Source organism: Eubalaena glacialis, chromosome 10 (genome assembly GCF_028564815.1).
Source record: "Eubalaena glacialis isolate mEubGla1 chromosome 10, mEubGla1.1.hap2.+ XY, whole genome shotgun sequence".
NCBI classification, from domain to species: domain Eukaryota; kingdom Metazoa; phylum Chordata; class Mammalia; order Artiodactyla; family Balaenidae; genus Eubalaena; species Eubalaena glacialis.
In genome coordinates, this window is record NC_083725.1 from 68,550,244 (window position 1) to 68,566,527 (window position 16,284).

The 16,284-nt window shown below is 41.8% G+C and overlaps 2 pseudogenes; one reads left to right on the forward strand and one right to left on the reverse strand.

Annotated features, from left to right (window-relative positions):
* Positions 1-16,284, reverse strand: part of LOC133098541 (anaphase-promoting complex subunit 13-like) — a 74,400-nt pseudogene continuing 58,116 nt past the window's right edge.
* LOC133099862 (RWD domain-containing protein 4-like) lies at positions 4,920-13,332 on the forward strand (annotated as a pseudogene).

Consider the following 16,284-nt stretch of genomic DNA (forward strand, 5'->3'; position numbering starts at 1 on the left):
AATGAAGAACTTTAGGTTCAAAGGGCCAGATATTCTGCATTCCCAAGAAATCGCAATCAGCTTCTCATTCTGGTTAAATATTTTCACCTTGCATTTTGCGGCCACAAAATTAGTGGTACATTTTTGAGCATTGATCTGTCATTCAAAGATTCAAATTAGGGGACTGAAAGAAAACATTTTGTATCTGTGTATTTAAAAAAAATCTGTCGATGAACAAGGAGCCAGGTGTCAGTTTCCTATGGGGGGAATGTTCTCATGGAGGTACTGTAAGGGTAAGTCAGTCCGCTTCATTTCTTGTTCTTTAACATTCTGTGGTGCCGCCATTGTCCTGTTCAGGTTCAGGAAGCTCATTCAGTGGTATTACAACATCCCCATAAGGCAGCTTGTCTTCTCACCACGCATCACCAATCAAATCCAAGATCCTTCCATCTCTCTGTACCTCACTGTCCATTCTCCTGCAGCTTTAATCTTGCCAGATCTGCAAGCCAAAAAGGTTATTTCCTAAACATGAAGACTGAGGAGATGATGTAATCCAGCAGTAGGATTCTCCAGGCTTTTTTAGCCTGGATGTGTCTTTTGGCATGATATCACCCTGGGAAAGACTCATCTCATCTGTTTACTTATAAGATTATGGTCCCTCCCAGCTGATTTTCCCGGCCACACACAGATGCCACCTTTTTGTAAAGTTTTCTCAGATCACTCCAGCTTCAGCACACATTCTGCCCTTGACGGGTTCCTTCTTGTCTTATGATCCACTAAACAAGTTAGGTCGGCTTTGTGACTAGATTGCTCAGGCATTATTGTTTCCAATTGCTGTGTGTAAATTTTGTATCAATGACTCAGCATATCTTTCCCCAGTCTGGCCTCAATCTTTTCCCACCTGTCCCTCTTTTGGACACCTCTAACCCTGTCATACTTTCCAACCTTTGCACTTAAAGGTCTCTTTGCCCCATCACTAACACCTACTTTTCCTTCCAAACCCAGAGTTGGACGTCAGCTCATCGGGGTCAGTATTCCATTTCCAGAGCTAGGCGTTAAGGTGCCTTCACTCTTCAGGGGTTGGCAGAGTGGAAAGCATAAGGCGGGCAGTGACCAGGACACGGCCACCATCCCAAGCACTTTGCCACACTCGCCAGAATAAGCCATTACCACTTTCCTGAACAAAATTTTTCTTACACGCGTGACTATCCCAATGCTTCTAATGCTCCATCTTGTTCCTTTTTTCCCAGCTAACCCCCAGTCAGTCTAAAAAACTTGGCTCCCAGGTCGCCTCCTGCAGGAACTTTCTCTAAGCGCCAGGAAGAACGCGGTCCCCGCCCCTCCGCGGGCCCCATAGTTCCCTGGGCACAGTGAATGGTCCCCATCGGGAGCCTGTTGCATTGCCCGCCACAGGGTCTTCCCAGACAGGCGGTGCCTACGTTCCCCGGGGCAGGGCAGTTTTATCCATCTCTGTTTTAGAGCTCTGTAAACGTGTAGTTACATTAGCAAAGCTAGAACGCCTTCCACCCCACTCCGCCCCCCACCCCGCACTAAAATTGACCCTCGCAGGCCACCACCTCGCAGGTACAGGCGTGGGAGGCCGCTCCACAGCCCAAGATTTATTCTTTTAGCAACTTTCAAACATGCAATCCAGTATTATTAACTATAGTCACCATGCTGTACATTACATCCTCATGGCTTATTTATTTATTCATTCATTCATTCATTCATTTATGGCCATGCCCCACAGCTCCTGGCATCTTAGTTCCCCGACCAAGGATCAAACCCGGGCCCACAGCAGGGAAAGCGCAGAGTACGGGAATTCCCAGCTTATTTATTTTATAACTGGAAGTTTGTACCTTTTGCCCCCTCCACCCATTTCCCCCATCCAAGTGTATGTGGTTTGAATAGAGATGACACACCCCCTAACAGCTTCTGTGACTGGGATAAGCACTGGGTCCGTTTCAGGACAATAAGTCTGACCCAGGACTTCTGTCAGGAGGGTTGTGGGGTAAAGAAGCTCTTTCTACCGGTTTCATTCATAGAATAGAGTGTATGCATGGAATTCAGGCAGTCATTTTGTTACCGCAACATGGGATTCTGCCTGAGCATGAAGCATCAGTGAGAAAAGCAGAGCCCAAAGATGCAGAGACAGCTTCCTGAAGACATCATCTGAGCTCCTGGATCCAGCCATGCCTGAAGCTAGATATGTCAGGATTTTATAATTTTATGAGCTGAGAAATTCCCTTTTCTACTTAAGTCAGTTTGAGCTGGGTTTTCTGTCTGTTGCAACTAAGATTCCTGATTGATATAGCCATCATCTCTGCAAACCTTAGTCCACACTGAACCCACATTCTTCTGCATTCCCATAGCCCTTACTGTTTAAACCATAAGATTCAAAAGTCCATATTTATACAACCATGAACACACATGCCCTTATTAATTTTTTTTTCCCGTTTTGCGCTGCTTGCGTGATCTTAGTTCCCCGACCAGGGATTGAACCTGTGTCCTCGGCAGTGAAAGCACGGTGTCCTAACCACTGGACCACCAGGGAGTTCCCAATAGCTATTCTTTATGGAACACTTGCTATGTGCCAGGTACCGGGTGAAGCACTTTAAATATAATATCTTACTGTAATCCATACAACCATAAGATGTAGTTGTTTTTAATCCCCATTCTACAGATAAGGAAACTAAGACTCAGTGAGGTTAAGTTCTCACAGCTGATAATTGGCAGGGCTAGGATTCAAACCCAGCTCCGTTGGACCCCAGAAGCTGTGTTCTCGAGCACTCTTCCACCTTGCTGCCCAGGACACAGCATGTGTGAGGGTGAGGAAGAAGAGGCCACTGAGATCTTCAGTCTCTTGACACCACACCTTGCTGCATGTCCTCCAGTGCTCTTTTCACCGCTCTTTGCTGCCTGCAGAGGCAGGAGAATGGTTAAGCTCAGAACAAGAAGACAAATGTTCTGTGGGCTAAACTGACAGGCCAAGAGGAGACAAGATTGCGGAAGCACAGACACAGGCTCCTGATGAGTAATGGAATAAAATTACTTGATGTGATCATTAAAGTTCCTCTGTGATTCATGCTGTATTTTCCTTGGTAACCCAGGCTTCTGAGACTGTTGACGACAGACATCATCCATGCTCGTCCTACCTCCCAACGCTTCTCCCCCACCTACTAGACAGACATTGAGTTACATCCTGGGTATTCTATGGCGAAAAAGATACACCTGGCCTGTGTTCTTGCAGCGCTTACAGTCTAATGGGAAAGGCAGACCCCAAATCAGTACACAGATAAATAGAAGACTGGGTTGGGGTTGAGTCCTATGAAGAAAACAAACAGGGAACTGGATGGATGATGGTTGCATTTACCAAGAGACAGAATACTGAAGGGAGCAGGGAAGGAAGTCACGAGTCCCAGACACAACATGTTATCCAAACAGAGATGTCAAGTAGGTAGTTAGATATAGGAGTCTAGTGCTCAGAGGAGAGAGGTCTGGCCGAGAGATTGAAAGAACATCAGGCTGTCTCAGGTTCTATCTCTTCTTGGAAGCTTTCCCTGATAACGTAATTCCTAGTGATCTTTCCTTACCTTTATTCATTCATTCATTTATTCAACAAATTCTCAGTAAGGTCTACTCTGTGCAGACTTAGTGCTGGCTTAGTGCCCTTAAGGAGCTTATGTTCTAGGTGTGGAATCAACAAATAAAGTAGACAATTATAACACAGAATGGTAAGTGCTGTGTTCAAGGGAAGTGTAAGGGGCTGTAGGAGAATGGCCTTCTGCATCAGCCAGGTCCAGCGGGAAGCAGATGGCCACGTCACATCAGTAATTTGAGGAGGCTCTATTCAAAGAGGTGGGCAGGGAGTAGGGAAACCACAAGGGGTTGTGAAGTACCCTGAATCTTGAAACATTTGGGCACCATTACCTCTCCAGGCCTGAAGGGGAGAGGAAAGGGGGTGGTTACAGGAATCCAGAGAAGAAGAGAGGTCTGAGATAGGGCTGACAGACAGGAGCTGTGAGCTTCAGTTGAGGGATGCAGCAAGAACAACAGTAGCAAAATATATATATATACATTTTAAAGTTAAGTAGATCAGATTGGAAAACAAGGCAGGGAAGGGCTTTAAGGGAGGGCAGGAGAAGGGAGGGATTAGGATTTGTAAATAGGATGTTCAGGAAAGGCCTCACAAAGAAGGTGGCATTTAAGCAAAACTTGAAGGAGGTGTATCTCTAGATGAGTTCTCCCCAGACCCCTTCAGTTGGCCCACTTCACTCCCCCGTCCCCCATCTCAAGGTCCAGGGCCTTGTCCCCAACCTCTCTGGATTAGAGAGTTCCCTGAAGGTCCTTCTCAGACTATGGTTTCCCCAGGAGAGGAGTTCTGTTTCATCCTTCCTTTTCTCATCTAATAACACTAGAAGCTGCCATTTATTAAGCATGTGCATCACGCTCTTGGCATGTTACACACATTGGGCCATCTAAGCCTCATAGCAAGACTGCAAGGCACAGCTGGGGAAAATGAGGCAGTTCGGCCCACTTTCCATTGGCCCCTTGGCCAGCTGCCTTCCCTAACAGGGTTCCTGCCCCATCCTCACTCCAGAGAAGGGGAAATGGAAGATAGACCTTAAGTTTTTGAAGGACTGAAAAAGGGAACAAAGATTAGGAGTGTACTGATGTCTCCACTGTGCACAAGGACCAAAGGGAAGAAGTCAATAGGAGGCAGTATTTATCAAAATGTGAGAACATCCTAACAATCAGAGCCTCAGATGCCTTGGAGGCAATGAGCTCCTTTTCACTAGAGGTGTGCAAGAGAAGCTGATCAATCTGTTGTCAAAAATGAAATATAGGCCAGCCCCTAGCCAGCAGCTTCATGCTGCCCAAGGGCCAGGGGCGCGTGCGTGACTCTCCTCTGCCCTGTGAAGGGTGTGCTTCCCACCGCTATGGGCCTCGGAGCCACTACCTTATTTTCTCTTGCTGTCTTGAATGCAGTCCAAGGGAGGCGCCTTGCAACCAGCGCTTTGAGCGCCAAGAAGGACCAGGAGATGGAACTGGAGGCACCACATTCTACTTATGAAGGAGATGAAAAGTTTCCAGGAATTAAGGCCAGTTTCATTTCAGTATAAGATAGGAGAAAATGGTGATCCCAAAGCCTTCTTCATAGAAGACAGAAACATATCCTCAAACACCTCCAATCATATCTATGAACGCATCTTTTAGCACCATATCATCAGCTGTAAAGCAGAGCATATCAGCCAAGTTACAGGAAGCAGTGGAAGAACCACCATGACCCACATGTTGTTTGAATATGCGAAGGATGATAAAGAGCAGTTCATGGAGAATCGCCATCCCTGTTATTTCTACGACATCCACAAGAAATATCATATTGTTTGAAATTCCTAATACAGCCCCATCAAGTGAGAAAAAAAGACAAAAAAGAACAACTTTCAAAAGCCCAGAAGAAACTATATCCAATCTCCTGGGATAAACCACATGGAAAAGAATATTTAAAAAAAGAATGGAGGGAGGGGCAAGATGGCGGAAGAGTAAGACGCGGAGATCACCTTCCTCCCCACAGATACATGAGAAATACATCTACACGTGGAACTGCTCCTACAGAACACCCACTGAACGCTGGCAGAAGACGTCAGACCTCCCAAAAGGCAAGAAAATCCCCACGTACTTGGGTAGGGCAAAAGAAAAAAGAAATAACAGAGACAAAAGAATAGGGACGGGACCTGCACCAGTGGGAGGGAGCTGTGAAGGAGGAAAGGTTTCCACACACTAGGAAGCCCCTTCGTGGGCAGAGACTGCGGGTAGCAGAGGGGGGAAGCTTCGGAGCCACGGAGGAGAGCGCAGCCACATTGGTGCGGAGGGCAAAGCGGAGATTCCCGCACAGAGGAGCGGTGCCGACCAGCACTCACCAGCCCGAGAGGCTTGTCTGCTCAGCCGCCGGGGCGGGCGGGGGCTGGGAGCTGAGGCGCGGGCTTCGGTCGGATCCCAGGGAGAGGACTGGGGTTGGCTGCGTGAACACAGCCTGAAGGGGCTAGCGCACCACAACTAGCCGGGAGGGTGCACGAGAAAAAGTCTGCAGCTGCCGAAGAGGCGGGAGACTTTTTCTTGCCTCTTTGTTTCGCGGCGTGCAAGGAGAGGGGATTCAGAGCGCCACTTAAACGAACTCCAGAGACGGGCGCGAGCCGCGGCTATCAGCGCGGACCCCAGAGACGGGCATGAGACGCTAAGGCTGCTGCTGCCGCCACCAAACAGCCTGTGGGCGAGCACAGGTCATTCTCCACACCGCCCCTCCCGGGAGCCTGTGCAGCCCGCCACGGCCAGGCTCCCGTAATCCGGGGACAACTTCCCCGGGAGAGCGCACGGCGCGCCTCAGGCTGCTGCAACGTGACGCCGGCTTCTGCCGCCGCAGGCTCGCCCCGCCTCCTCCGTACCGCTCCCTCCCCCCGGCCTGACTGAGCCAGAGCCCCCGAATCAGCTGCTCCTTTAACCCCGTTCTGTCTGGGCGGGGAGCAGACGCCCTCAGGGGACCTACATGCAGAGGCGGGTCCAAATCCAAAGCTGAAGCCCGGGAGCTGTACGAACAAAGAAGAGAAAGGGAAATCTCTCCCAGCAGCCTCAGAAGCAGCGGATTAAAGCTCCACAAACAACTTGATGTGCCTGCATCTGTTGAATACCTGAATAGACAACGAATCATCCCAAATTTAGGAGATGGACTTTGGGAGCAGGATATATTAACTTTTCCCCTTTTCCTTTTTTTTGTGAGTGTAGATGTGTATGCTTCTGGGTGAGATTTTGTCTGTATAGCTTTGCTCTCACCGTTAGTCCTAGGGTTAGGTCCGTCCGTTTTTTTTTGTTTTGTTTTTTTTGTTTGTTTTTTTTTTTTTTTTGGCTTAAAAATTTTTTTTTCCCCTAATAAATGTTTTCTTAATAATTTTTTCCTTATTTTCTATTTTTAAAAAAATTTTTAATAAGTTTTATCATATTTTTTATTTTAAAAAATTAAAAAATTTTTTTTCTTAATAAATTTTTTCTAAATAATTTTTTTCTTATTTTTAGTATAAAAAATTAATAAATCTATTTTTAAAAATTAAAAAAATTTTTTTTTCTTAATAAATTTACTCTTAATAATTTTTTTTCTTATTTTTTATTATAATTGCTTTATTTTATTTTATTTTATCCTCTTTTTTTCTTTCTTTCCATTTTTTCTCCCTTTTATTCTGAGCCGTGTGGATGAAAGGCTCTTGGTGCTCCAGCCAGGCATCAGGGCTGTGCCTCTGAGGTGGGAGAGCCAACTTCAGGACACTGGTCCACAAGAGACCTCCCAGCTCCACGTAATACCAAACGGCGAAAATCTCTCACAGATCTCCATCTCAACATCAAGACCCAGCTTCACTCAACGACCAGCAAGCTACAGTGCTGGATACCCTATGCCAAACAACTAGCAAGAGAGGAACACAGCCCCATCCATTAACAGAGAGGCTGCCTAAAATCATAATAAGGCCACAGACACCCCAAAACACACCACCAGACGTGGACGAACCCACCAGAAAGACAACATCCAGCCTCATCCACCAGAACACAGGCACTAGTTCCCTCCACCAGGAAACCTACACAACCCACTGAACCAACCTTAGCCACTGGGGACAGATACCAAAAACAACGGGAACTACGAACCTGCAGCCTGTGAAAAGGAGACCCCAAACACAGTAAGATAAGCAAAATGAGAAGACAGAAAAACACACAGCAGATGAAGGAGCAGGGTCAAAACACACCAGACCTAACAAATGAAGAGGAAATAGGTAGTCTACCTGAAAAAGAATTCAGAATAATGATAGTAAGGATGATCCAAAGTCTTGGAAATAGAATAGACAAAATGCAAGAAACATTTAACAAGGATGTAGAAGAACTAAAGAGGAACCAAGCAACGATGAAAAACACAATAAATGAAATTAAAAATACTCTAGACGGGATCAATAGCAGAATAACTGAGGCAGAAGAACGGATAAGTGACCTGGAAGATAAAATGGTGGAAATAACTACTGCAGAGCAGAATAAAGAAAAAAGAATGAAAAGAACTGAGGACAGTCTCAGAGACCTCTGGGACAACATTAAACGCAACAACATTCGAATTATAGGGGTCCCAGAAGAAGAAGAGAAAAAGAAAGGGACTGAGAAAATATTTGAAGAGATTATAGTTGAAAACTTCCCTAATATGGGAAAGGAAATAGTTAATCAAGTCCTGGAAGCACAGAGAGTCCCATACAGGATAAATCCAAGGAGAAACACACCAAGACACATATTAATCAAACTATCAAAAATTAAATATAAAGAAAACATATTAAAAGCAGCAAGGGAAAAACAACAGATAACACACAAGGGCATCCCCATAAGGATAACAGCTGATCTTTCAGCAGAAACGCTGCAAGCCAGAAGGGAGTGGCAGGATATACTTAAAGTGATGAAGGAGAAAAACCTACAACCAAGATTACTCTACCCAGCAAGGATCTCATTCAGATTTGATGGAGAAATTAAAACCTTTACAGACAAGCAAAAGCTGAGAGAGTTCAGCACCACCAAACCAGCTTTACAACAAATGCTAAAGGAACTTCTCTAGGCAAGAAACATAAGAGAAGGAAAACACCTACAATAACAAACCCAAAACATTTAAGAAAATGGGAATAGGAACATACATATCGATAATTACCTTAAATGTAAATGGATTAAATGCTCCCACCAAAAGACACAGACTGGCTGAATGGATACAAAAACAAGACCCATATATATGCTGTCTACAAGAGACCCACTTCAGACCTAGAGACACATACAGACTGAAAGTGAGGGGATGGAAAAAGATATTCCATGCAAATGGAAATCAAAAGAAAGCTGGAGTAGCAATTCTCATATCAGACAAAATAGACTTTAAAATAAAGACAATTACAAGAGACAAAGACAGACACTATATAATGATCAAGGGATCGATCCAAGAGGAAGGTATAACAATTGTAAATATTTATGCACCCAACATAGGAGCACCTCAATACATAAGGCAAATACTAACAGCCATAAAAGGGGAAATCGACAGTAACACAATCATAGTAGGGGACTTTAACACCCCACTTTCACCAATGGACAGATCATCCAAAATGAAAATAAATAAGGAAACACAAGCTTTAAATGATACATTAAACAAGATGGACTTAATTGATATTTATAGGACATTCCACCCAAAAACAACAGAATACACATTTTTCTCAAGTGCTCATGGAACATTCTCCAGGATAGATCATATCTTGGGTCACAAATCAAGCCTTGGTAAATTTAAAAAAATTGAAATCGTATCAAGTATCTTTTCCGACCACAACGCTATGAGACTAGATATCAATTACAGGAAAAGATCTGTAAAAAATACAAACACATGGAGGCTACACAATACACTACTTAATAACGAAGTGATCACTGAAGAAATCAAAGGGGAAATCAAAAAATACCTAGAAACAAATGACAATGGAGACACGACGATCCAAAACCTATGGGATGCAGCAAAAGCAGTTCTAAGAGGGAAGTCTATAGCAATACAAGCCTACATCAAGAAACAGGAAACATCTCGAATAAACAACCTAACCTTGCACCTAAAGCAATTAGAGAAAGAAGAACAAAAAAACCCCAAAGCTAGCAGAAGGAAAGAAATCATAAAGATCAGATCAGAAATAAATGAAAAAGAAATGAAGGAAACAATAGCAAAAATCAATGAAACTAAAAGCTGGTTCTTTGAGAAGATAAACAAAATTGATAAACCATTAGCCAGACTCATCAAGAGAAAAAAGGAGAAGACTCAAATTAATAGAATTAGAAATGAAAAAGGAGAAGTAACCACTGACACTGCAGAAATACAAACGATCATAAGAGATTACTACAAGCAACTCTATGCTAATAAAATGGACAACCTGGAAGAAATGGACAGATTCTTAGAAATGCACAACCTGCCGAGACTGAACCAGGAAGAAATAGAAAATATGAACAGACCAATCACAAGCACTGAAATTGAAACTGTGATTAAAAATCTTCCAACACACAAAAGCCCAGGACCAGATGGCTTCACAGGCGAATTCTATCAAACATTTAGAGAAGAGCTAACACCTATCCTTCTCAAACTCTTCCAAAATATTGCAGAGGGAGGAACACTCCCCAACTCATTCTACGAGGCCACCATCACCCTGATACCAAAACCAGGCAAAGATGTCACAAAGAAAGAAAACTACAGGCCAATATCACTGATGAACATAGATGCAAAAATCCTCAACAAAATACTAGCAAACAGAATCCAACAGCACATTAAAAGGATCATACACCATGATCAAGTGGGGTTTATTCCAGGAATGCAAGGATTCTTCAATATACGCAAATCAATCAACGTGATACATCATATTAACAAATTGAAGGAGAAAAACCATATGATCATCTCAATAGATGCAGAGAAAGCTTTCGACAAAATTCAACACCCATTTATGATAAAAGTCCTGCAGAAAGTAGGCATAGAGGGAACTTTCCTCAACATAATAAAGGCCGTATATGACAAACCCACAGCCAACATTGTCCTCAATGGTGAAAAACTGAAACCATTTCCACTAAGATCAGGAACAAGACAAGGTTGCCCACTCTCACCACTATTATTCAACATAGTTTTGGAAGTGTTAGCCACAGCAATCAGAGACGAAAAAGAAATAAAAGGAATCCAAATCGGAAAAGAAGAAGTAAAGCTGTCACTGTTTGCAGATGACATGATACTATACATAGAGAATCCAAAAGATGCTACCAGAAAACTACTAGAGCTAATCAATGAATTTGGTAAAGTAGCAGGATACAAAATTAATGCACAGAAATCTCTTGCATTCCTGTATACTAATGATGAAAAATCTGAAAGTGAAATTAAGAAAACACTCCCGTTTACCATTGCAACAAAAAGAATAAAATACCTAGGAATAAACCTACCTAAGGAGACAAAAGACCTGTATGCAGAAAATTATAGGACACTGATGAAAGAAATTAAAGATGATACAAATAGATGGAGAGATATACCATGTTCTTGGATTGGAAGAATAAACATTGTGAAAATGACTCTGCTACCCAAAGCAATCTACAGATTCAATGCAATCCCTATCAAACTACCACTGGCATTTTTCACAGAACTAGAACAAAAAATTTCACAATTTGTATGGAAACACAAAAGACCCCGAATAGCCAAAGCAATCTTGAGAACGAAAAATGGAGCTGGAGGAATCAGGCTCCCTGACTTCAGACTATATTACAAAGCTACAGTAATCAAGACAGTTTGGTACTGGCACAAAAACAGAAATATAGATCAATGGAACAGGATAGAAAGCCCAGAGATAAGCCCACGCACATATGGTCACCTTATCTTTGATAAAGGAGGCAAGCATATACAGTGGAGAAAAGACAGCCTCTTCAATAAGTGGTGCTGGGAAAATTGGACAGGTACATGTAAAAGTATGAAATTAGAACACTCCCTAACACCATACACAAAAATAAACTCAAAATGGATTAAAGACCTAAGTGTAAGGCCAGACACTATCAAACTCTTAGAGGAAAACATAGGCAGAACACTGTATGACATAAGTCACAGCAAGATTCTTTTTGACCCAGGTCCTAGAGAAATGGAAATAAAAACACAAATAAACAAATGGGACCTAATGAAACTTAAAAGCTTTTGCACAGCAAAGGAAACCATAAACAAGACCAAAAGACAACCCTCAGAATGGGAGAAAATATTTGCAAATGAAGCAACGGACAAAGGATTAATCTCCAAGATTTACAAGCAGCTCATGCAGCTCAATAACAAAAAAACAAACAACCCAATCCAAAAATGGGCAGAAGACCTAAATAGACATTTCTCCAAAGAAGAGATACAGATTGCCAACAGACACATGAAAGAATGCTCAACATCATTAATCATTAGAGAAATGCAAATCAAAACTACAATGAGGTATCATCTCACACCGGTCAGAATGGCCATCATCAAAAAATCTAGAAACAATAAATGCTGGAGAGGGTGTGGAGAAAAGGGAACACTCTTGCACTGTTGGTGGGAATGTAAATTGATACAGCCACTATGGAGAACAGTATGGAGGTTCCTTAAAAAACTAAAAATAGAACTACCATATGACCCAGCAATCCCACTACTGGGCATATTCCCTGAGAAAACCATAATTCAGAAAGAGTCATGTACCAAAATATTCATTGCAGCTCTGTTTACAATAGCCAGGACATGGAAGCAACCTAGGTGTCCATCATCGGATGAATGGATAAAGAAGATGTGGCACATATATACAATGGAATATTACTCAGCCATAAAAAGAAATGAAATGGAGGTGTTTGTAATGAGGTGGATGGAGTTAGAGTCTGTCATACAGAGTGAAGTAAGTCAGAAAGAGAAAAACAAATACAGTATGCTAACACATATATATGGAATCTAAGGGAAAAAAAAAAAAAAAAAAAGAGGTCATGAAGAACCTAGTGGCAAGATGGGAATAAAGACACAGACCTACTAGAGAATGGACTTGAGGATATGGGGAGGGGGAGGGGTGAGATGTGACAGGGTGAGAGAGTGTCATGGACATATATACACTACCAAATGTAAAATAGATAACTAGTGGGAAGCAGCCGCATAGCACAGGGAGATCAGCTCGGTGCTTTGTGACCACCTAGAGGGGTGGGATAGGGAGGGTGGGAGGGAGGGAGATGCAAGAGGGAAGAGATATGGGAACATATGTATATGTGTAACTGATTCACTTTGTTGTAAAGCAGAAGCTAGCACACCATTGTAAAGCAATTATACTTCAATAAAGATGTTTAAAAAAAATAAAAATAAAAAATAAAAAATAAAAAATAAAAAAAGAATGTATATATGTGTATAACTGAGTCACTTTGCTGTACAGCAGTAATTAGCACAACGTTGTAAATCAACTATACTTCAATTAAAAAAATAGAGAATTAGGGGACTTCCCTGGTGGTCCAGTGGCTAGGGCTCTGGGCTCCCAATGCAGGGGGCCCGGGTTTGATCCCTGGTCAGGGAACTAGATCCCACATGCATGCTGCAACTAAGAGTTCGCAAGCCACGATGAAGATCCCGTGTGCCACAACTAAGACCCAGTGCAACCAAATAAATAAATAAATATTTTTTAAAAATAGAGAATTAAAAAAAAAAAAAAAACCCAGAAGCATAAGTTGGTAGATAAAGCAGATCACAAAGGAGAACTTCCTTGAGGATGGAACTGGGTTGATGTGGTGAAGTTAAGCAAAACTGGCTTTAAAGATGATGAATAGCACTTGGAATTTGAGACATGGGAAGAGCATCCTTTAAAAAATAAACTGGGTTCAAAATCTTTTATTACTCTTTTCTGGTACTGAAGTGGCTTTTTATAAAACAGATTTTTTTGGATATATTTCTTACATAAAAAATGTTTTAAGCTGAAAGTTCAGGAGGAGATCTGGTTGTATTAAATTATTTTCACAAACTTGCCTTAATAAAAGGTGAAAATGTTACTGATTAGTATACTTTATGAAGCCAATTGAGCTTTGTAAATGGACAAATATGGGGAATAATAATCAGTGTTAACTCATATGATCTTATTCTAGTCGGTGTAATTTTTTTAAAGGAACATGAAGCCCTTTTCAAACTCTCATCCCAGTGGGGCAGAATACTGAGTGAACAGTTAGTCCACAGCATGATCCATATTAATAGGCTTCTCATCTTAGTGAAGTCTTCATCTCTTCTTTCTCTCTTTTTTTTTTAATCATTTATTTATTTATCTATGGGTGTGTTGGGTCTTCGTTTCTGTGCGAGGGCTTTCTCTAATTGTGGCAAGCGGGGGCCACTCTTCATCGCAGTGCGCGGGCCTCTCACTATCACGGCCTCTCTTGTTGCGGAGCACAGGCTCCAGACGCGCAGGCTCAGTAATTGTGGCTCACGGGCCCAGCTGCTCCGCGGCATGTGGGATCTTCCCAGACCAGGGCTCGAACCCGTGTGCCCTGCATTGGCAGGCAGATTCTCAACCACTGCGCCACCAGGGAAGCCCCGATCTCTTCTTTCTCTTAATTACGGAAGCATAAATTGCTTCAGAGATTTAAATACTAGTATTTGAACTTTATACATAATATTGTTTGTAGTTACTCTTTACTTTTCAAAGGTGAACTGCTTATTTTTAATAAATGAATATCTGTTTATACTTTTCTCTTGGTTTGGGTCACAATGTTCAATTATAAGAGCTTTCAATGGAATGTTGAACAGGAGAATATAAAAACAAATCTGCCAAATACATTAGAGAGCATTTGAATAGAAGTGCTGCTTCCTATTTAAAACATTTCTCTTTGCTGCATATACCAAAATAGATGGGAGTAAAGGATGCCTTAATATTTAATTTTTGTATTGTTAGAGACAATGGTTTAAAGAAATTCCTATTTATTTATGTATTTTTAGTTGTTTGTAACTGAGGTCTTCTAAATGGTTTAATATAAAACCACATTTCTAGTCTTGCTTCTTTTCAAATATCCAAATGTATTTCTCAGCATCTTTATAATAATAGACTTAGTCTTTCAACTGCTGAACTGTAGTACATGCTTATTTTTTTAAAAAATCATTAACAGAGGAAACTATTGGTGTAGTTTTACCAGGAAGTTATTGATATGTATGTGTGATTCACAGTGATTCTGTGTGTGCTCCCCAGCTATAAGAACACATAGGATGGACTTACCTGGTGGCACAGTGGTTAAGAATCCGCCTGCCAATGCAGGGGACACGGGTTCGAGCCCTGGTCCGGGAAGACCCCACATGCTGCGGAGCAACTAAGCCCGTGCACCACAACTACTGAGCCTGCACTCTAGAGCCCGCGAGCCACAACTACTGAAGCCTGAGCACCGCAACTACTGAAGCCCACATGCCTAGAGCCCATGCTCCGCAACAAGAGAAGCCACCACAATGAGAGGCCTGCACACTGCAACGAAGACCCAACGCAGCCAAAAATAAATTAATTAAAAAAAAAAAAACACATAGGACTACTGCGGTGGTATCTGGAAGGGTTGATTGTTGGTTCCTCAAGTCACAGTTATGCAGCTTGGGTCTGAGTTTTTAAAGAATAGCTAACTTTTAAAGAAGTTTCCTTAGCAAAAGAGCAGTTGAGTTGTGACCATGGTTTTTACTGGGCTAACGCTGGCTTCAATTAAATCGTTTGAATTATGAAGTAAGTATAATTATGGTGAAGAAGTTCAGCCTCATTTTCAAAAGCTGAATCACATTTTATTTCTTGAATTAATATGATATAAACATTAAAATTCAGGACCATTGGAATATGTTGATTTGTTTGCTTGTTTTTTTAAAGAAATTGAAGCTGCTACATTTGCTAGTGGAAGAAAATGGTTTGCTTTGCTCTGAAGATTCTGAAATTGTTCAGGCTTATCATGGTTCATAGATTACAAACAATAATGCTAGCTAAATGCCAATGAACTATTTTTACTCTTTTTATATAAAATGTACAAATTTCGGAGGTGGGGTGATGGTGGCAGTGGTGCCTCTTACTACCTTATGTAAAACAATTGAACATTCTCTTCAATATTTCCATCATCTGTTTAACACTACCAGTATATTTTCTAAGTTTGTTTACTTAAAAGTGCATGGAATGACACAATTAATAAGCAATAAAACCTCTATTACAGATACACAAAGAAATATAGGGAATTCTTGCGTAAGGGATTTGACTAGATAACTCTAAGAGTCCTTCTAACTTAGGTTCTATCACTAAATCATTCTAGAACTCTAACGTGGTATGATTCTAAGACTGTGATTCCAAAATTTTATTAGGACAAGAGACAATCCCTAACTTCAGAGAACTCACAATCTAGTAGATGAGGTGGACAAATAATTACTTTTTATAACTGTAATAAACAGTCCTATAGATTAGATGCAAGGCTTGGCAGGATGTGGGAAGGAATGCTTACTGAGCCATGGCTGTTTCCTCAAGGCTGGTCTCAAGAACCACTTGCATCACAGTCTCTCCAGAAGCTTTTTTTTTTTTTTAAATGCTAATTTCTGGGCTCTAGTCCAGATCTCCTGAATCAGAACCTCTGGAGTGGAACCCAGAAGTCTACTTCACTTAAAATAAAGGCCAAGGTGATTCTTAGGTAGACTGAAATTTGAGACTGCCTGCTCAGAGTCAGGATGACTTCCCTGAGAGATGATATCCAGACTGAGAAAAAAAAGTAGCTGGGTCAAAATATGAAACT